This window comes from Mercenaria mercenaria, chromosome 14 (assembly GCF_021730395.1).
Source record: "Mercenaria mercenaria strain notata chromosome 14, MADL_Memer_1, whole genome shotgun sequence".
In the NCBI taxonomy this organism is placed as follows: domain Eukaryota; kingdom Metazoa; phylum Mollusca; class Bivalvia; order Venerida; family Veneridae; genus Mercenaria; species Mercenaria mercenaria.
The window spans coordinates 25,494,476-25,517,532 of NC_069374.1; the positions used below are offsets into that span (position 1 = coordinate 25,494,476).

At 35.3% G+C, this 23,057-nt stretch overlaps 1 long non-coding RNA gene across 1 annotated transcript; it reads left to right on the plus strand.

Moving 5' to 3' along the window:
- The first annotated feature begins 4,618 nt into the window (after nucleotides 1-4,618).
- On the plus strand, nucleotides 4,619-22,422 carry LOC123527065 (uncharacterized). The gene is made up of 5 exons (XR_006681623.2): nucleotides 4,619-4,710; nucleotides 16,298-16,405; nucleotides 16,913-17,015; nucleotides 19,348-19,444; nucleotides 22,096-22,422. It is a non-coding gene; the product is annotated as an uncharacterized LOC123527065 (long non-coding RNA).
- Nucleotides 22,423-23,057: the final 635 nt, after the last annotated feature.

Genomic DNA, 23,057 nt, shown 5'->3' on the forward strand with positions numbered 1-23,057 from the left:
GTCAAAAAATATTCGTGTTTTTTGTAAGGTGTAAAATTAACCTATTGTTATCCGGCGATGTATTAATTATAATCAGGTTAGTTTGTGTGTTTGTTTTGTTTGTTATTTAGTGTAGTCTTAGATAGACGATATGTGGACGCATCGGTCGAGAGGGCTAAGACGCTTTCCTACAGAGTTGAAGGCCCCTGGTTTGAATCCTGCCTACTCCCATTGCGGTGTGTCCTTGGGCAAGACACTATATCACGATTGCCTCAGTCGACCCAGCTGTAAATGGGCACTAGCAAATTGCTGGGGGATAAGGTATAATTGGTTTTAACTGTTCTTAAAATAGGGTCGCTCAAAAAGCTCTACAGAGCTTATGTTAATTGTTTCACAAAAGCGACGGTAAATAAAATTTGCCTTTTACTTTTAATCATTATGTCGAACTTCGGATACGTCGATGCAATTTTTGCAGTCCCTTGAATATCGAGGTAACGGTATTTAACTTTATAAAATCGGGGCCTGTATTCAAAGTTTTAAGTCTGAAATGTAGACATACACTTGAGAATCCCAAATTTTATTGTGTTATATTTGCTTTGACTGTAATGAAATTTTCTTTAAAACATTATTTAAAATTAATTAATAAATTAATTAAAACAATTATCATTATAATTATGTTTGTTATAAACAAAATTCCAGTGAATCGAATATTCTTTACTCCTTAGTCTAAGTCTGAAACTCAAATTTTTAATGTTGAAGAATATGGGCCCGTAATTACAATTACTTGAAATGATGATAACAAAACAGTAAGTAAACACAGGGCTACACAAAGGAAATTTGAAACAAAATGAACTTGTCTCAGCTATCAGCTCACCAGTGTACATACATACATATTTATATATATATACATACATACCCAGTAAACACCTGACGTCGTACCGACGTTGGTTAGACGTTGGATTTTGGTCGCGACGTCGGCGACCTGAATCCAACGTCTAACCAACGTCATAACCACGACGTGTAATAGACGTCAGACTTAGACGTCTTGGAGACGTTGGAATTAGGTTGGATAGAAAGTCTGTTTAAATGTTTTCATTTATGAAATTAACTGGTGTAATTTTGCTATAATAGTTTAAAGATAGTTATGCCTGAACATACGCTTACAAATAATAGTTCATTAGCACATCAAACATTATCATTAATTATGTTATGTCGCATGAGATTGTCTATTTTCGGAAACGGATTTTATTTTACCAATTTAAAACTGTTCAGGAACAAATTGCATTCTATACACATGTATAAATTATTCTAAATTCACCTAAGAATCTTCTTCTACACATGTTGTTTATTTGTCATGCCTTCGCCGCGAGATAAGCCTGCATCGGTTTACACAAGTCTTCCGGTAATTTGATATTTGTGGGATAAGATAGCAAGTTTATAAATACTTTACACAAAGGGATCCGCAACGTGAGTAGCAGATTTTTGAAAGTTGTACTTAGTTTAATAGTTATTCTTTTTAATGTTACGTATTCTTTCAAAAATTGATGCATTATGTTTATTACTTTAAAAATCAATTGCGTTTAACATAAAACTTCATTACATTTTATGAGGTTATAGAGAATTCTTTTAGAATTTAAAATATAACATGTTTGTTTTGCACGTAGCAATTAAGTTATTTAGTAATAGCTCTAGCATACTTGTATAAGTTTTCAAATTTTATGAAATGATGAAACTGTCAAATTCTATACATTTCAGATGGGAATTTTAGCGGAGTTGAAGAATCATGCAGACATGACTAAACTTGAAAGTTTCAATTACTGGATTACCTTTTTTGGATTTATGATATTAGACTTAAGTCGCTATCATGTGAAATAAAGATGATAAAATACATGTGTTGATTACTTGTTTGATTTCAAATTCTGTTGAAAATTTGGTCAGATTTTGGTTGGAAAGTGGTTAGATTTTGGTTGGAAAATGGTCGGATTGCGACGTCTAGCCAACGTCGGGATCCGACGTCTAAACGGTTTGCAAATCCAACCAAAATCCAACGTTAATCCGACGTCGGGGTCTGACGTCTATACGACGTCTAACCGACTTCAAATGCCTACTGGGTACATACATATATATATATATATACATACATACAGTCTCAGCCATGCAGAAGAGGAATATGGTGTTTATTTTTAATCATGCATATTGATTTAAAGTTATTTTGACTGAAAATTCTACTTTTGGCTCATATTAAACATTCATACTGGAGAGATGCCTCATTTATTGCACATTCTAAATGTTGCATACTGTTTACATGTTGAAATGTGGACCAAAGGCTGCATCCATATTAAAATCAATGCATACAGAAATTATAATTCATATTTAATACTTCCGTATAATTTTGAAGCAGAAGTACATGTTTATGTTAAATCCTCTAATTTCAACAAACTGTGAATAAGGGATGGCTTACTAAAATATTCATATCTATATCTGTAATGTAATATTTCAGATGAATGGAAAAAGAAAGTTATGTAAACTTATAGGGACACTTACCCTTACCCTGCTAAATTTCTTTAATGAACTTGTCAAACTTTCAAGTTGGACAGTACCATTAACTGTTAAAAGGGGTGCTTACCAAAAAATACAGACTGAATGGCGAACAGTGCAGATCATGATCAGACTGCACAGATGTGCAGCCTAATCATGATTTACACTGGTCACAAAGGCAAAATCAGTTGTGTCCAGCATGATATTGGGTTAAAATGTCTCCTAAAAAAATGCAGGGACTTTAATGGAGACCTTATTTGTACAGCGATATAACAGAAGCTGTAAATTTTACAATATATAAATATGTAAATAATACTAGTTCGTTCCCTCGAACTCGTATAATTTTAATACAGCTCTTTGCTCGAAACAATAGACAGATCCTTACACAATCTTTGTATAAATTTTATATATATTACTGCTCACAAAATCTTTGTATAAATTTTATATATATTACTGCTCACACTGCTAAAAACTGAACAGATTAGTCTGTCCTGTTGAGTTCGAAAGAAATAAGTTTGACTGTATGACTGTCTTAGATTATATACTCGATCATAACAGCAAACCATGCCTTTTTAGCTTGACTTTTCGAAGAAAAAATAGAACTATTGCACTAGCCCCAGTGTCTGCACTGCCGAGCCGTTGGTTAAAGTTTTTGATAAAGTCAAATATCTCTTATTATCAAAGCAATTGACTTTAAACTTAAAAATTTATATACTATCAAGGTCTACACCAGGAGAAACAATCCCCATAACTCTGATTTATATTTTGACAGAGTTATGCCCCTTTTTAACTTAGAATTTTTATTTAGTTTTTGATAAAGTCTAATATCTATGTTATTATCAAAGCTTAAACTTGAACTAGTTATTTATTATCAAAGTCTACACCAGGAGAAACAATCATTACAACTCTTATTTGAATTTTGACAGAGTTATGCCTCTTTTTAACTTAGAATTTTTTGGTTAAAGTTTTTGATAAAGTCAAATATCACTGTTACTATCAAAGCTTTTGACTTGAAACTTAAAATAGTTATTCACTATCAAAGTCTGCACCAGGAGAAACAATATACATAACTGAATTTTGAGTTATACCCTATTTTAACTTAGTTTTTTTTTGTTGAAGTTTTATAAAGTTTTTACTGGCAAAGCTCTAAGAGTCAAGAACTGAGAATAGTTGAGCGTGCTGTCTTACGGACAGCTCTTCTTAATCAAAAACTATGTTTATTATGGATTGAACAATTATAAAGAAAGCATTTTACATCTGTATTTCACTGTAATATGACTAAACAGATGATTTACCGATGTACAGTTTTACGTTGTATTCCATCTTGTTGTAGGCACTTAAATCAGGACCATAGCAAGAAAACATTTTACCAAACTAGTGTTGAAAAAATGGTGATAAACCTAAAACAAGGAGAAAATATGTATTTTGAAACATTCCTTTTGCATAAAAGTGCAGTTAAAATTGACTGTTAGAGCAGAAGGAAACAAAGTAAAATATGTCTGTTTTTCTGAAACTCTAATACTCCTGCATTGTTAACTTAACTAAAAGATGTTGTTGTACTTTTGTAGAAAGCGCGTCTCCCCCAATATAATTAGTAGTAATAGGCAAGAAGTCAATAGGGGACAGAAGTGACAGTCAAAGAGACACTGAGGGTTGGCTGCAATAGAGGTCATCTACCTGGCATGTCCAGTCATCCCACGAAGTTTCAACATTCTGGGCCTGATGGTTCTCACTTTATGGATTGGAAACGATTTTCCATGTTCTGGCCCAGTGGCCTTGACCATTGATCGAGTTACCCCTAAATCAATAGGGGTCATCTACTCTGCCTGTCCATGCAATCATCCTATTAAGTATTGATTTTCTTGGTCAAGTGGTTCTCAAGTTATTGATCGGAAATGGTTTTCCATAGTCAGGTCCTTGTGACCTTGACCTTTGATTGAGTGATCCCAAAAACAATAGGGGTCGTCTACTCTATAAGCCCTGTCAGCCTATGAATTTTGAAGGTTCTAGGTCAACTGGTTCTCCAGTTATTTATCAGAAATTAAGTGTGATGGACGTTCTTACATATGACTAATCTTTTGTTCTCTCTATTGGTCTTTTAGCCACATAAAAGAAAAAAAAATGCCACGTAAAAGCTTACCGAATGAATGGCATCAAAGAAAAAGTACAGTTACCTATTGTTCTTATAGCCAAGTAAGTATATGTGGGATAGTATCTATCTATTTACCATCCCTTACCAAAGAAAAGGGCCTGCCGTGTACTCTTGCTGCGTATATGTGGCGTGCTTGTCGCGTACATGATGTGTACTAAATTCTTGGACTTGAAATAGTTCGCAGGATATACACCTCATATACACAAGTAGTACATGTGTAGACAGTACACTTTTGACATGCAAATGAGCTCTGCTGCATACTACCTGTCGCGTACATACTGCGAATATATATAGTACGCAGGAAGTACACCGGAGAAATTTAGTATGCGAGAAGTACACCGGAGAAATAGTACACAGCATGTACGCAGCACATACACTTTTCACATGCAAATAGGCTCTCCCATGTACATGCTGTCAACAAGGTGCATTAATTATGTATTCTTTTCTGGTATTTTTGCATCAATATATAAAATTCTTTACACATCCAGTCAGTATAACTTAATTTGTGCAAAGACATTTAGGCAATGGAATGCAATGTATTTTAAGTAAAGTAATGAACGTAAGTTTTTTAGCCACATCAAAATGTAAAAGAAAAAAAATGTTTATTGATTACTATAATTGAAAGAGAACTTGAATTACTAATTAATATAAAATAAGTTTTGCTGTGGCAAGTTTGTTACATTTAAAATCATAACCTAAATTATAATACATAATATTTCCTTTATATATACTGGTATGTAAGTTGTCTTGATCAAGTTGCTAAGTTATGAAAAGAACAATTATAATTCAAATACAAAAGTCAAAGACAGCTAAGTATGAAGTAAATAATTACATTACACGAATATTTTAACTTCAGTTAAAATACAAAAAGCAAATTCAACTTATAAAACTTTGATACTGTATGTTAGTCCTTTATTTTAGTATATTTTACTCTAAGAGACTGTTGTCATTTTAGCTCCAATTTTCAAATAGACAGGAAGTTATTACTGGGCATGCTCCAAAGAGATCACATGACCAGAGTTGCTTGCTGTGTATATGAAGTGTACTTCTGAAAATTTCAATCACTGTGCCACGTACATGTTGTGTACTACTGTCCCCTGCGTACATGCTGTGTACTCTGTGAAATAGTACGCAGCATGCAGTGTATGTAAAATGTACTTCTCTGGCGTACTACTGTGTTCGCAGCATGTACGCAGCAAGTACACATTATGTACACCGCAGATGCTTGCTTCTGTAAGGGATAGCGTTTGAACATGGAAATTACAGAAACACTGCGGTCAGTCACTGTCTGTCCAGCAAGCTCATTCCATCCCTGAGACATTAACCAGCTTTATCAAGAGCAAAAAATTTTCGATATATTCTACTGAAACACTCGTTCATACATTTTGAACTTAATTAGTAACAATTAATATACGCTACAACACCCACAAATTGTAAACTTAATTTGTATTAATTAATCTTTTAAAAAGGAGACAGATCTTGTACATGGAAGTTACAGAACTGCCTGTGAAACAAGCTCATTCTTTCCTGGTGTGATTGTTACCGTCTCTGAAAAAAAAATTGGGCCAAGAGTTTGGGAAAAGTATTGAGAATGTCTGGCAGACGTTTTGTGTCGAGGAAAGCACTCGTTTTCCTATGGAAATTGTAAGCTTAGCAAAGATGCTACCTGAATCAGCGATTTTCCGGTTTCTACTTAACCAAAATGTCACGTGAGTTAGTAACCCTGGTGACTGGTCCATTACATTTATGCTCATAAATACTTTTTAGTTATATTTAACGTCATGCGAGGAAGTCATCATTCGAATTGAGGAATATCGGTGGCTCTATCCTGGTGTCCGCAACTGCGCAACGTATATTGACACTATTCACACGTGCCTAAAGAACCACAAAAACTCGTCATCAAATCGTGATTTTAAAACTGGCATCGACATCAAAACTGTTAAATTCGCGTCTTCCAACCGTGACATCTCAATATTTTAATAAGGTCAGTTAAAACAAAATATGATCAAATGACGCCTTTAAATATTAAAAAAAAAAAAAAAACAGAAAAAAAAGAGTTTAAATTCACAACTTTGCTTTGATGGAATTCGTGCAATAAGAAAAAAGTAACGTCATTTGGAGTTTGGAAGTTTAATATCACAAAAAAAAGTTTCTGCAAAAGTAAAGTTGAATTCTGTAACCTTTGTCATGGTAAAAGGGTAACATGCATTGGAAACAAAGAAAATCATATATAGTTAATCAAAATAAATAAATCATTTTCCGTGCTCAGAAAAGCAGCAACATCAGGAAATCCATTCCGACTTTTACATTTTTTAGAAGTACAAATCTGAATGTCGTTACATTCCAATGTGACATGGTAGGGTACTAAGATTTTCATAACTTCCTTTATGTTAATTTGGATCTATGTCTGTACGCTTGTTACATAATACGGATATTTGCCTTGTAATTTGTAATTAGCCATCTGTTTCTTAATAACATTGTTCTATGTTTTAAAACTTATTGTACAACGTCCCCAAACGAAAAAAAAGGGGAAACAAAACACTTAAACAAAACACTAATACTACACTGTGTTTTGATGATGTTTTATTAGTATAGCAAATGACATGCAAATGAGGTAACAAAACACTAACAAAACACTAACAAAACATTGCTAACGAAATACCAACAAAACATGATATGCAAATTAGGCTTATACAAAACACTAACAGAATACTTTATGTTTTATTAGTGTTTCATTATATGTGCTAAAGAAAACACTAACAAAACACTGCTAACAAAATACCAACAAAACATATGATATGCAAAAGAGCAAGGTCACAAATTTAAACAAAACACTAACAAAATATTTTATGTTTTTTTTAGTATTTCATTACCTGTGCTGACAAAATACCATAAGCAAAACATTATTTACATACATGAATTTATATATGAGCCGTGCCAGGAGAAAACCAACATAGAGGCTTTGCGATCAGCATGGCTACAGACCAGCCTGCGCATCAGCTCGATTTGGTCAGGATCCATGCTGCTCGCTTTCAAATGCTATTGCAACCATAGAAACCATTAGTGAACAGCATGGATCCTGGCCGGACTGTGCGGATGCAAGAAAAAGTATACACACAATATGGTGCTAAAATGTCACCATTTTCTACTCAGTTCCAAAGTCATTGAAGTATATTGATCAGTATTTTCCACTTTTTGCCATGGCTTTTTTCAACAACATTCTGATGTATAGTCGGTGTAAGATATGCTACCCTTACAGAAGAAAAAGGCCTGCTGCGTACTCTTGCTGTGTACATACAGCGTATATGATGCGTACATGATGTGTACTGAAATCAAGGGCTTTAAATAGTACGCAGGATATACACCGCACATACACCGATAGTACGTTTGTAGTACACTTTTGACATGCAAATGAGCTCTGCCGCGTACTACTTGCTGCGTACATGCTGTGGACTACATAGTACACAGGATGTACGCTGGAGGAATTTAGTATGCGGGAAATAGTACGCAGCATGTACGCGGCACATACACTTTTCACATGCAAATGAGCCTGCGGTGTACTACCCTGCGGCGTACATGCTGTGTACTCCTGCGGCGTACATGCTGTGTACTCCTGCGGCGTATATTCTGTGTACTCCTCGCCAGAGTCCTGCGGCGTACATGCTGTGTACTCCTGCTGCATACATGCTGTGTACTCTTGTGGCGAAACTGCTGTGATAATGTAAATTCCTTACCCCATCAACTTTCTTATGCAAATGCTGATCATTTGGACAGAAAAAAACAGAAAAAAGATAAGTGACATGCATCAATAAGTATTTACCCTTACCAAAATAATGTAGATTGATGTTATCAAATAAATTAGTATGCTTTTCTTCATCCACTTTTCAATGAAATAAATCAGTTTTTGTAGCATGTAATTTGGTAAACATCTGAAGAAAATGGCGTAACTACATCAAGGGGAAACAACTTTAATGCAACTAAATATAAGTGTTATAAATTTCGAAGTATCTGCGGTGTACATGCAGTGTACTATTTTCTTGTACAAGTCCCTCCTGCGTACATGCAGTGTACTCCTTAAATTTTCAGAGTCTGTGCTGCTTACTTGAAGTGTACTAGTGACCTCCTGCGTACATGCTGTGTACTCGTCGAAATAGTACGCGGCATGTACGCGGCATGTGGTGTATGTAAAATGTACTCCTCTGGCGTACTACTGTGTTCGCGGCATATACACAGCAAATACGCAGCATGTACGCCACAGAGGCTTGCTTCTGTAAGGGTATTACTTTCAATTGAATGTCACTATTTTCTGTAAATGGTAGCCATCATCAGTATAAAATGCCACAGTTTTTCACTAACTGCCACAAAGCCATTGTCACCATTCGTCTCACTGCAAAACCTGTAGATGTAATAAACCAAGAGATATTAAATCATAAAATCAGTTTCTTCATTAGTTTTTTCCTTTGTTTATAGTTTCAAAATTAAATTATCATAGTCATAGTAATATTTGGTATTCAAAATAGTGCATCTTTATGATACAGGCAACACTGCAGATTTAATCCAGTAACAACTGTAACATTACTTGTTATATTTTCAAGAAACTTATTTTTTTAAATTTGATTTCAAATGTTGATAAGGTTCCAGCGATGGCAGACAGATATTTAATGATTTGGGAAAATGATTAATAGATTGGACTTATGCATTGCTATTACCCTAACCATATTGTTGTAATAAATAGTAACTTAGTTTGATTTCTGCCAGTTACCTGCACTTACACCTCAAGTTGTGATTACTTAATTTGGTATTTTTAATTATTATATATTGATTTGGACTTGATATATAGGAGATAATTATAAAACCTGCCATGAGTTTGCTGGAAATAAGTTTTAAAATTGATCTATTAAGTCATGTTCAGGAATTTTTTTCAATTGCCCACATTCAATCAAACATACAACTATGGTATTGATAGTGTATACATGTATATAGTAATATATAATGCCAGTATATATACTTACATGTTTTTGAACTGCTGGATTCGTTAGGTCTTCTTTGAACACAATACATTGATAAGGTCCCAATTCATTCATGTGTGCCATACCTATATACATACATGACATATGGTGCTATACCTGAAAATAGATTTAGTTTAAAACTTAAAATGTTCATAAAAACCTTTGGTTTATTATTGGGTATGTCAATGAACTAAAATTTTAACTGTATACATTGTGATGATGGGGCCAAAAAATGTCACTAACTCTACCAAATGTAAAGCAAATAGAGGGTTACATTAGTCTTTATTCTTATTACATTATACTCTTCAATAGATTAAAAGAATTATCTGGATGAACATGATTAAATTAATAAATTTAATTACCCCAGTCTTGTAAAATAAACAATATGAGCCGTGCCATGAGAAAACCAACATAGTGGCTGGTTTTCTCATGGCGTGGCTCATATAATCATTTATAAAAGCAAGTAAATAATCCATAAACAATTATTTTTGTTAACAATTATTTTCATTTACCTTAACATAAATGTGTGCAACACCAATAGACTAATTAATAAGTAAAAACAGGTTAAAACACTAATTTTAAAGCAAAATATTATTCTCTGAATTTACAGACTGAAGTAATTGGAGTGCCATGGTAAGCAGACTGGTAGCATTGTTTACCCTGTGATTGGGGAGATAACTCTACTGGTTTAAAGTTTTTGTCTCCGTTGAATAATTTCATTTAAAAGTATCCACTTTTTATTTAGTAAATTAAAAGCATGATAAACTAAAACATACAGCTGTTTAATTTGCAAAACAGAAGCATTTGAACAAAAAAAATATGTGAAGCAACAGTCATTTGTGAAAGCTACCAAAACGAAAAGTAAACAACCTGCTTCCAGTTTGAATCCATGATTTATCATAGTTACAGGTAATCTAGATTACTGTTGGAAAATAAATAATTATATTGACTCACCATTTGTATTATTTTCATCACTCTTAAACTTCCATGTTAAATATAAACTGCACATAGTAAACAAAGAGCTATATAAATAAACTTCTTTGTAGTGAAATAACTCCATCATGCTCTCACAGAACTTCCTGTTTAGATTTGAATTTTTGATATTCTTGGGCAAATGTGTCATTTACAGTCAGCTAATGAAAGATACATGTAGGATGTTGAAACTATTTCTGTTCTAGAGTAAGATTTTATTCCATTTAGATACACATAAATTTTAAAGATTACTCTGATAAAAAACCCAAAAAGTTAAGGATTACTTTTTGTGGTACATGCACAGTCGCCAGAAGTAGTTCCCTGACTTTATTTTCATTGGCTGACCTCTTGGTAGAGTTTCTAAATATAAAGCAGACAAGATCTTATCAGTCTGTGGTAATCTCCTGTTGTGAGATAAGCAACATGTACACTGCAGTAGATTAATTTATCACCCCTTAATAGCCAGGTGGAAAAATTGCAATATTATATATCTATGCAACTACTGTTAGTGATGTTCTTTTTGATGTAACTCTAGGTGAAAAAGTAATGATAATTATTTCAATAAATTTTTAATTAGTTCAAAATGAACTTTTCTGCAAAGTGCATGAATACATTATAATATATACAAGTTGCATTACAATTCATGTTTTAATCCCATTTGTTCTGTTACCTATCTAATTGAGTTTATTGTAGTTATTGGTCATAAAAATACTTATGCATTAAAATATTTTATGTTCACAAGAAATACCTCCCCAAACTTCTGTGACTATAGTTTCCATCACAAAAGCTTTCTAAGTTATTATTTTTCATGCTATTTTCCATTCCAAAATTTTACTAATTAACCCTTCCCCTGCTAAATTTCTATAATGAACTTGTCCATGTTCCAATTTGGACAGAACCATTAACTTTTAAAGGGGTGTTTGCTGAAAATTTACAGACAGCATAGTGAACAGTGCAGACTATGATTAGACTGCACAGATGTGCAGGCTGAACTTGGTCTGCACTGGTCGCAAAGGCATAGACACTTGCCGCCAGCACGCTAAGGGTTAAGTCCAACTTTCCAAGACAAAAGCTCCTGTTTCTATAAGTCAAATTAGATACCAACAAAATGTAGCATGTACAAATTCAAGTGTAATGAAACACTAACAAAACATAGTTTACATTCTCCAAAGTGTAATAAAACATCAATAAAACATTACTGATATAACAAAACATTAACAAAATACTAACCACTTAAAATCCTGGAAGTACAGTATTGGTGTTTTGTTAAATGCTGTACTAACAAAACATCCTAACAAAATATCAAAATATGTTTTGTTGATGTTTTGTTAGTGTTTTGTTAGTGTATTGTTAATTATTTTTTTCGTTTGGGGTCATTGAATATGACAGTTTTAGAAGTAGGTGTTTACATTTTGACGAAATCATATCAATTGTAAATTTAAGCTAGTGTGTGCCTCACAGTTTTGGTAAGGGCGACAGTGTGATAATACAAATCGAAGACTCGATGATAGTGTGATAATACGATGTGAATATAGTACATGAACTCACATTTGCAGAAGTTTTATATTAATATTGCGCCTTTGCATTTTGTTTTTGCAGTGTCGTCCCTTCGATTCGTCCCTTCGACCTAAGGGTGATATTATGAAAATGCGATAGTCACCTTCTATATATCGCACTTTTGTATCGTAATTTATCACACTAAGAGTCGATATTGCAATGATTCAATGCAAATACCATATACAGATATCGCGTCCTCGCATTGTATTATCGCGCCATCTTATCGTGTCTCCGCGTCTTCGCACTATCGCCCCTATAATCTACAGGCAGAAGGGAAGAAACAACGATGACCCTAACAGAAGACCATACTTAAAAGACATAAAAGCAGCTCATCTATTTGAAGAAAATCATAAAATGAAACAGTGTTTTAGTATATATATTTATATAGCTGTATAAAATTAACATTGCTTAACATGTGTTCGAAAATTATCCATGCCTTGTTGCTGGAACAAGAAAAATCGACAATATGTAAAATGCAGAATTACGGGATTAGCAATTCGTTAGCAGAAATAATCACAGGCACCAGTATCGGAACTGGGACAAAGAATATGGCCTTGTTTTTCATCCTAAATGAGTTCAAAATGAATGTAATGAAATATGAGCCCCCTTCAAAAGATACACATGTCTACAGTAGACATATGTATCTTTTGAAGGGGGCTCATATTTCATTACATATTTTTCATTTTGAACTCATTTAGGATGAAAAACAAGGCCATATTCTTTGTCCCAGTTCCGATACTGGTGCCTGTGACATGCCCAACAAAATCAAACTTGAAGGGACATATGAAAAAACACAAAGACAAATTCTCCATTGTAACAGACGTAATAAATCATACTGTTCTGGCGAGCTGATGTAAACATTCATGGAACATGGAACCCGATGGCATGTCCAAAACGTGGAACGCTTTTTTAGCTCCACTATTCGGAGAATAGGGGGGCTATACTACTCACCTCGGCGCCGGTGCCGGCGTCGGCGTCGGCGTGACCCTTCTTGGTTAAAGTTTTTCGGCAACCTTTGTTTTTCTGTCATATCTTTGTTACTGTTGCTTATATCTTTCTGTAACTTTACATAAACATTGTCCAGCATACAAACAAAGTATGCAGAGGGACTGGGCCCAATATACCCAAGGTCAAGGACACCAAGGTCTTATACTTAGGTTATTTTTAAGGTTAAAGTTTTTCGGCAACCTTTGTTTTTCTGTCATATCTTTGTTACTTCATAGGATGATTGTACATGCAAAGTAGATGATCCCTATTGATTTTGGGGTCACTCCGTTAAAGGTCAAGGTCACAGGGGCCTGAACATTGAAAACCATTTCCGGTCAGTAACTTGAGAACCACTTGATCCAGAATGTTGAAACTTAATAGGATGATTGGTCATGCAGAGTAGATGACCCCTAGTGATTTTTGGGTCACTCTGTTAAAGGTCAAGGTCACAGGGGCTTGAACATGGAAAACCGTTTCCAATCAATAACTCGAGAACCTCTTGACCCAGAATGTTAAACACTTCATAGGATAATTGGACATGCAGAGTAAATGATCCCAATTAATTTGGAGTCACTCTATTAAAGGTCAAGGTCACAGGGGCCTGAACATGGAAAACCGTTTCGGGTCAGTAACTTGAGAACCACTCGACCCAGAATGTTGAAACTTCATAGGATGATTGGTCATGCAGAGTAAATGACCCCCCCTTTTTTTTTGGGGGGGGGGGGGGGGGGGGGGCGGTCACTCCGTTAAAGGTCAAGGTCACAGGGGCCTGAACATTGATAACCATTTCCAATCAATAACTTGAGAACCTCTTGATACAGAAAGTTGAAACTTCATAGGATGATTGAAGATGCAGAGTAGATGACCCTATCGATTTTGGGGTCACTCTGTTGAAGGTCAAGGTCACAGGGGCCTGAACATTGAAAATCATTTCCGATCAATAACTTGAGTACCACTTGACCCAGAATGTTGAAACTTCATAGGATGATTGTACATGCAAAGTAGATGATCCCTATTGATTTTGGGGTCACTCTGTTAAAGGTCAAGGTCACAGGGGCCTGAACATTGAAAAACATTCCCTGTCAGTAACTTGAGAACCACTAGACCCAGAATGTTGAAACTTAATAGGATGATTGGTCATGCAGAGTAGATGACCCCTATTGATTTTTGGGTCACTCTGTTAAAGGTCAAGGTCACGGGGGCCTGAACATGGAAAACCGTTTCCGATCAATAACTTGAGAACCTCTTGACCCAGAATGTTAAACACTTCATAGAATAGTTGGACATGCAGAGTAAATGACCCCAATTAATTTTGGGATCACTCTATTAAAGGTCAAGGTCTCAGGCGCCTGAACATGGAAAACCGTTTCGGGTCAGTAACTTGAGAACCACTCGACCCAGAATGTTGAAACTTCATAGGATGATTGGTCACGCAGAGTAAATGACCCCTATTTTTGGGGGGTCACTCCGTTAAAGATGACCCCTATTGATTTTTGGGTCAGTCTATCACAGGGGCCTGGACATGTAAAATCATTTCCGGAAAATAACTTGAGAACCGCTTGACCTAGAATGTTGAAACGTAGTAGGATGATTGGACATGCAGAGTAGATGACCCCTATTTATTTTGGGATCACTTGATCAAAGGTCAAGGTCACAGGAGCCTGAACAGTGACTTGAGAACCACTAGGCCAAGTGTGTTGAAACTTAGCGAGATGACTGGACATGCCAAGTAGATGATCCCTATTGCAGCCAACCATCAGTGTCTCTTTGACTTTCGCCCCTGACCCCTATTGACTTCTTGCCTATACAACTTTGCATTGGGGGAGACATGCGCTTTTTTACAAAAGCATCTTCTAGTTCATTTTACTGTCAAATCCCCAAATAGTGGAGCGCGCTGTCTTATGGACAGCTCTTGTTATTACAACCAGCATAAATTGTATACCTTAAGAATCAGTACTGCATGATTTCAAGTTCTTAGATAAATTATAAATTGATGCCATCAGGTTATTGTTAATCTATTCATTTTCCATATACTTCAATTTAGGAGCAACCTTGTGACATGACTTTTATCAGAGAGGAGCATTAAATATCTTTTTGATCGTGTTATTCTTTGTGTTGCCACTACTTATCACTGTTTTGATAGATAAATGAAATGACTAAAAGTATTTTTTCCTTGTAAATTGATGAAAAAGAACACAGAAGAAAATCCCGAAGCTCTTATGTTACTGTATTTTGCAGTTGCTTATCCTATGTCTCCTGCGTTACTGGCCAGCACGGTCATGAATCGCCTTATATTTGTCTTCCAAGAAACATAATTAATCATTTATGATAAAATACATTACAGGAATGTATCAGTGATACTCGAAAGTGTTAATTAAGTGTTTTTGCCAAAGAACGTTATGAAATAATGCTTTTTCTGGGTTGCGTTATTGTTTACCTGCTTTTTTCACGTGGTTTTCCAAAGTAATAAAAGAAAGTGCTTAGATTTGCTGGAAAATGAATTGCAACGAGTACTTCATTATACTCGGAGCACATCTTCCACTATATGCCGTCTTTGACAATGATTTACAAATAACAGAAAAATATAATTTCCTTACCCCAAATCACCAAAACCGCTCCATTTGGTCCGAGATCATGCGTTACTGATACGGTTTTTCAAGGTAACAACTGGACTCGGTGTTTTTACCTTATCCATTTATGACAGTTTCAACGTAAAAAATACTATAGCCTGTAATAGTGAGTGTAAGCATAAAGTGCACAGAAACATTTTTAAATCTCCATGCTTTCAGATAAATTAATTTTAATTTCAAAGGTAAAATATATGTTAAGAATGTTAAATCAGGGTGCCTAGCTATACCCTCAGGCAGGCATATTATTCTACCAAAGGGACTATTGCAAGAAATGAGGGATTCTGAGGTGGCTTATATACTGAAACGTACATTGGGACTGTTGCTTTTATTGTATTAACTTTACTGTTAATGTCTCATTAATCAGCAGCAGCTTTTACGAGCCTTTTCAACTCAAGCCGACCAGAAAACTTTACAATAATATATACATTTATAAGTTGTATATTTAATAGCTCAGCATATTTATCTTTTATAAGGAAAGCTATACCCGGACTGCTGAGTCGACATCACAGGATTCTCTTGACAGTGATTGTGAGCTTTGTCTTCCCTCCCTTGTATTTCCATGGCGAAAACTCTTGAGCCTAGTATGTATAAGCTTTCTGATTCAATTTGTACCATAAAGTGAATGAATTATATAGTACTAAAAAGTCAGCAACATTGAAAGATTTCTTAGAAATATTAGCAGAAAACCTGGTAACGTAGAATTTCAATTTAAAGATTTTTAATTTAGACATTTAACAATTATCATTGTGTACGGATTCAATTTTTTTCATTGCGATTTCAGAACTTTATCATACTTTTGTAAAATTATGATTCTTAACATTTCAAGAATAACTGAGGGGAGCTGTCACAGATCTAGTGGATAAGGTGTCGGCTGCTCGATCCAGGGGTCGTGGGATCAAGCCCCACTGGGCTCATGACCATGACTTCTTATATGACACCAGTACTGGTTTTTCCAGGAAGCTGACTCGAGAGTGGTTCCAGTAAGCTTGAAGCCTTCGTCACAGTCGAGCTAAAACAAATTAGTATAAACGAAGAATAACTGAAACATTTATAGTTGAACGGTATAGTAAAGAATCCTGTATTTTCAGAAATATCCAGTCCCAACAGATCCGACTGCGGCCTTTCCAGACTCGACAAAATCAAACTTACAGACCTACACTGCTTGATTTTGAAGCAGACCTTAATAAAACTGTAAGTATGTTTTATATTTGACAGGGGACTTCCAGTTCTGCTGGCATTACTTTTGTATAATGTTTTTTTAGCCTTTATCTACATTCTTTTGTAAATTTCGCTAGCCATTTGACAAGTTTATAATAGACATTTTCGAATTAAGTCTACGTGGACTGTGAACACCTAAGACGATCGATTTTTCAAGGGGACCGTCTCAACATGATAATTTTAATTTATGTTTGGTAGAATGATGGTAAGGTCTGGCTTATTATGTCGCCGAACAGGATAAGATTTTTGTTTGTTTGTTTGTTTTGGGTTTAAAGCCGTTTTTCATCAGTATTTCAGTCATGTAACGGCGGGGAGGATAAGATTTGGATTTGTCTTTCCGGCTGTCTGTTTACCAGAGAAATGTTTTGTTATATATATATCGCAAAAAGTATTTGATCTAGCGTCATAACACTTTCCTGAAATATTATTTAATATTAGAAGTTGCGCATCTGCGTCTAAGTTGCAAAGATGAGCTAGTCTGATTGCAATGTATCCATATTCCATCGTCGTCGTCGTCCGACATGAAAAAATCTAAAGTGGGTCAGCTGGGATCAAAATGTAGGTCAGAAGGTAAGTCATTGTGAAAGCTGTGGAAAACGTAATACTAGTAGCTTGCGCCTCCATTCCTTTGTTATTATTATGAGGGGACGTATTTTGGGATACCTCAGGTGTTCATCTGGCCGTCTGTCTGTCTGTGTCCGTCTGTCCGTAAGCAATTTCGTTTCGACTCCGTTCTGTAACTCGTGAACCCCTTAAAGGATTTTAAACAAACTTGACAAATGTTCTCCACATCAAGACGACGTGCAGAGCGCCTGTATCAACTTTAAGGTCAAGGTCACACTTAGGTGTCAAGGTCATATGACTTTGTTTCGTGTCCGCTCTGTAACTCTTGATCTGTTTGAGGGATTTTAAAGAAACATTGCACAAATGTCCACCACATCGAAACAAGGTCAATGTCACAATTAGAGTGGGGTCAAAGGTCATATAACTTTGTTCCGAGTGCGATGTGTAACACTTACACTGCTTGAAGGATTTTAAAGAAACTTGGCACAAATTTTCACAACATTATGACGACATGCAGAGCGCATTGCTCGCTATAATACTTTTTTGCGATATGTGTAGCATATTTTTCTTTCTGATGGACAGAAACACCGAACAAGAGCTGTCCGTAAGACAGCGCGCTCGACTTTTTTCAGTGATTGACTCTGAATTAGAGCTTTGCCAGTAAAAAGATTCTAAGTTAAAACGGGACATAACTCTGTCAAAATTCAAATCAGAGTAATGGGGATTAATTCTCTGCGTGAAGACTTTGACAGTAAAAACGTATTTTAAGTTTCAAGTCAAAAGCTTTAATAATAACAGATATTTGACAAAAATTTATCCAAAAAAAATCTATGTCAAAAGGGACATAATTCTGTCACGATTCAAATCAGAGTTATGGGAACTGATTTTCCTGGTGTAGACTTCGATAGTAGTTAAGAGGGGCATTATTCTATCAAAATTCAAACCAGAGTTATGGGGATTATTTCTCCTGGTGAAGCCTTTGATGGTAAAAAAGTATTTTAAATTTTAAGTCAATTTCTTTGATAATAACAGATATATTTGAGTTTATCAAAAATTTTAACCGAATATTCTAAGTTAAAAAGGGGCATATTTCTGTCAAAATTCAAATCAGAGTAATGAAGATTGTTTTTCCTGGTGTAGACTTCGATAGTAAATAACTATTTTAAGTTTCAAGTCAATAGCTTTGATAGTAACAGAGATATTTGACTTTATCAAAAACTTAAACCAGAAATTCTAAGTTAAAAAGGGGCATAATTCTATCTATATTCAAATCAGAGTTATGGGGATTATTTCTCCTGGTGTAGACTTTGACAGTAAATATTTTAAGTTTCAAGTCAATAGCTTTGATAGTAACAGATATATTTGACTTTATCAAAAACTTTAACCAAAGGCGACGCCGACTCCGACGCCGGAGCGAGTACAAGAGCTCTATTTTTTTTTCAAAAAGTCGAGCTAAAAACAGGCACATCCGAATTTATATCACCTACCGCATAGTGATGATATAGTAACCCAAACCCTATTGCCGTTATAAACTCTTTTTCCTACCGCCCATAATATAATCAAATTATGTTGAGATGGTCCCCTTGAAAAATCTATCGTCTTAGGTGTTCACAGTCCACGTAGACTTAATTCGCAAATGTCTAATATTTTGTCGTGGTGGTTATTTCTCAATTCAATGTTCTTCACAAACAAAATCATATAAACTCTGTATGTATTACACAGATATGTTTCACCATAACAGGTACAGGATTTAGCAGAGTAGGGAACTTGGAACTGTGTTTGTACGACAGCAAGTCCAGAGTGCAACGACAGACGATTACCTCACTTTGACAAAAACAGTAAGTTACAACACCTCTTCAAAATTGTATTAATTACATTTGAATGTATGAGGAATGTAAGAGAGAAAATTTTAAAAAATGGCTGTAAAAAGTAGATTGACTTGAATAGTTGTGTTCAAGCAATGATCAAGATTAGTTTGAGATTTTGGTACCTTTCAACTTAATTTTGGACAAATAGGATTTCTATGAAATCTGTGAGATCAAGAAATACAAAAACTAAAGATTGAATTGACTTGAATAGTGCAGTGATCAAAGTAATGTGTAGATTTTTACATTACAAAGTCCTTTTTTTGCACATTTTCACCTAATTATGTGCCTAGCTGAAAAGGTATTTGATGTAAATTCATGAAACCTTGCTTGAGTCTTTATCATAAGCCTTGCACACTTGGCATTCTTCTTGAGAATCTTAGTGCTTATTACAGAGTTATGGCCCTTGAGATAGCCAAAAATAGTGGATTTTTTGTTAGCTCACCAGATCACAAAGTGCTCAAGGTGAGCTATTGTGACCGGTCATTGTCCGGCGTCCGTCGACGTGCGTCGTCCATCGTGTGTCGTCCGTCGTGCGTCGTCCGTCAACATTTGCCTTGTGAACATTCTATAGACCACATTTTTGTTCCAATATTTATGAAACTTGGTCAGAATGTTTGTCTTGATGATCTCTAGGTCAAGTTCGAAACTGGGTCATGTGGGGTCAAAAACTAGGTCAGTAGGTCAAATCATAGGAAAAGCTTGTGAACACTCTAGAGACCACATTTTTGACCCGATCTTTATGAAACATGGTCAGAATGTTTTTGATGATCTCTAGGTCAAGTTTGAAACTGGGTAATGTGGAGTCATAAACTAGGTCACTAGGTCAGATCAAAGAAAAAGCTTGTGAACACTCTAGAGACCACATTTTTAACCCAATCTTTATGAAACATGGTCAGAATGTTTGTCTTGATGATCTCTAGGTCAAGTTCGAAACTGGGTCATGTGGGGTCAAAAACTAGGTCAGTAGGTCAGATCAATGGAAAAGCTTGTGAACACTCCAGAGACCACATTTTTGACCTAATCTTTATGAAACTTGATCAGAATGTTTGTCTTGATGATCTCTAGGTCAAGTTCGAAACTGGGTCATGTGGGGTCAAAAACTAGGTCAGTAGGTCAGATCAATGGAAAAGCTTGTGAACATTCCAGAGACCACATTTTTGACCTAATCTTTATGAAACTTGGTCAGAATGTTTATCTTGATGATCTCTAGGTCAAGTCTGAAACTGGGTCATGTGGGGTCAAAAACTAGGTCAGTAGGTCAGATCAATGGAAAAGCTTGTGAACACTCTAGAGACCACATTTTTGACCCAATCTTTATGAAACGTTGTCAGAATGTTTGTCTTGATGATCTCTAGGTCAAGTTCGAAACTAGGTCATGTGGGGTCAAAAACTAGGTCACCTGGTCAAATCATAGGAAAAGCTTGTGAACACTTTAGAGGCCACATTTGTGACTCAGTCTTTATGAAACTGGGTGAGAATGTTTGTTTTCATCATTTCTAGGTCAAGTATGAATCTGGGTCATGTGGGGTCAAAAACTAGGTCACTAGGCCAAATCAAAGGAAATCCTTTTCAACTCTCTAGAGACCACAGTTTAAGTTTGAAACTCATGGGAATTAGTCAGAATGTTTGTTTTGATAATCTATAGGTCAAGTTCGAATCCGGGTCATATGGGGTCAAAAACTAGGTCACCAGTCAAATCAAAGGAAAAACTTGTGAACACTCTAGAGGCCAGAGTTGTAGCCAAATATGTTTGTCTTGATGAGCTTTAGGTCAAGTTCAACTCTTGGTCATGCGGGGTCAAAAACTAGGTCATTAGGCCAGATCAACTCTGGTGAGCGATGTATAGGGCCATCATGGCCCTCTTGTTTGTGATGCTCATAGCTCAAAAAATATAAGGCCTAGAATAATGAATTCTTTTTATAAAATGTTTGTTTAGGCTATACCCCATTAAGACTGCAAACATTTGAATCATTTCCCCTTATTTGTGACAAATGTACCAGTGGGGGGCACAGCTGGTATCTCAGTATCCACGAATGGGAAAGGATTGAAACTTCATACACTTGTTCACTGACATGATTTGGCATGCAGTGCGAAGGTTCAATAACTCCACTTTGTATTTTACAAAATTATGCCCCTTTTTTAACTTAGCAGGTTTTGGTTAAATTCTTATATGTAAACTGGTATCTCACTACCCACTACTGGGAATGAATTGAAACTTCACACACTTGTCCACTGCCATGAGCTAATAACTGTGCAGGTTCCATAAGCCTGTTTTGCAATTTTACAAAATTATGCCCCTTTTTCGACTTGTATTCATTCAATTGACAAGGCTGTTGAATAGTCGAGCATTGCTGTCCTCTGACAGCTCTTGTTATTGAAGTTTTTGTTGATGTATTTGTATTTACACTTATACATGTAAAAAAAAGAAGATTTTTAGGACTATGAATCATGTCTGGAGTATGTCACCTGATAAACAAATAGAGAACATTAGTTATATTTGTATATCTTTTGAACAAATGATAAAAAGTTATCTTTTAATATTTTATTGAAGTTCCAATAGCTTTCTTGGAGCTTGTAGAAAATATATGCCTTTAAATTTTCATTGTTATTTATATTTTCAGTTGAGTTAATGCCAGAACTGAACAAGAGAGCTGGTTTCCATCTATCTACTCCACTCATTCTGTTTGAGGTAAATATTTGTACCTGTAACAAAAAGCGTGGCTCAAAATATGGGGTTTTACAAAACCAAGGGAACTTATAATTCCTTGGATTTTATATAATTCAAATGTTGGTACTTAAAAAAAGTGTTGAGAAGTTGCCTGGCAACATTGTTTCTTACTTATCATTTGGGAAATAGTGCTTTTAAACTACTGCATCTGTTTCATTTCAAATGGATGATCTCTGGCTAGAAAATAAGTTTATGTGATATGGAAATAAAAAGATACTCAAATGCCTTTCCATGTTGAATTACCAAATTACTTTAGTGGAATGATGTTTTAAGCCCACCTGAGAAAAAGTGCCAAAGGTGAGCTTTTGTGATCACCCTGTGTCTGTTGCCATGTGTGGTTAACATTTTTACAATTTTAGCCAAAAGTTTTAGAACTTTTTAGAAAAGTTTGAAACTATGTCATCTTGGGTAAAAACTTAACACTTAAGAGTGGGGCCTATGTGACACCTTGTCAGAATGTTTGTCTTACAAAGTCTTATTCAGATTTGTAACTCTGTTGTCAAGGGTCAAAAACTAGGTCACTAGGTCAAAACATAGAAAATCTTGGTTAACACCTTTGTCTGATTTACATTAAACCAGGTCAGAATGTTTTAGTGAAATCCAGGAGATATTGGATACTAGATATTTGCTTTAGAATACAGGTGAAGGATATTCAGCCTTCTTCATCCTCCTGTTGATGCTTAAGGGTTAGGACTATGATGTGATAGTCTTTATAAGTATATATGTAAACTTTTGTTTTCTACCTTGCTTTTATGTTGATAAGTCAAATTTCTTACTTGAAGAACAGAGTCATTACAGTGGAAGGTTAAATGCATTTAACAAGAAGAAAATCTTCAGCTGGTGTAAGAGCTAGCC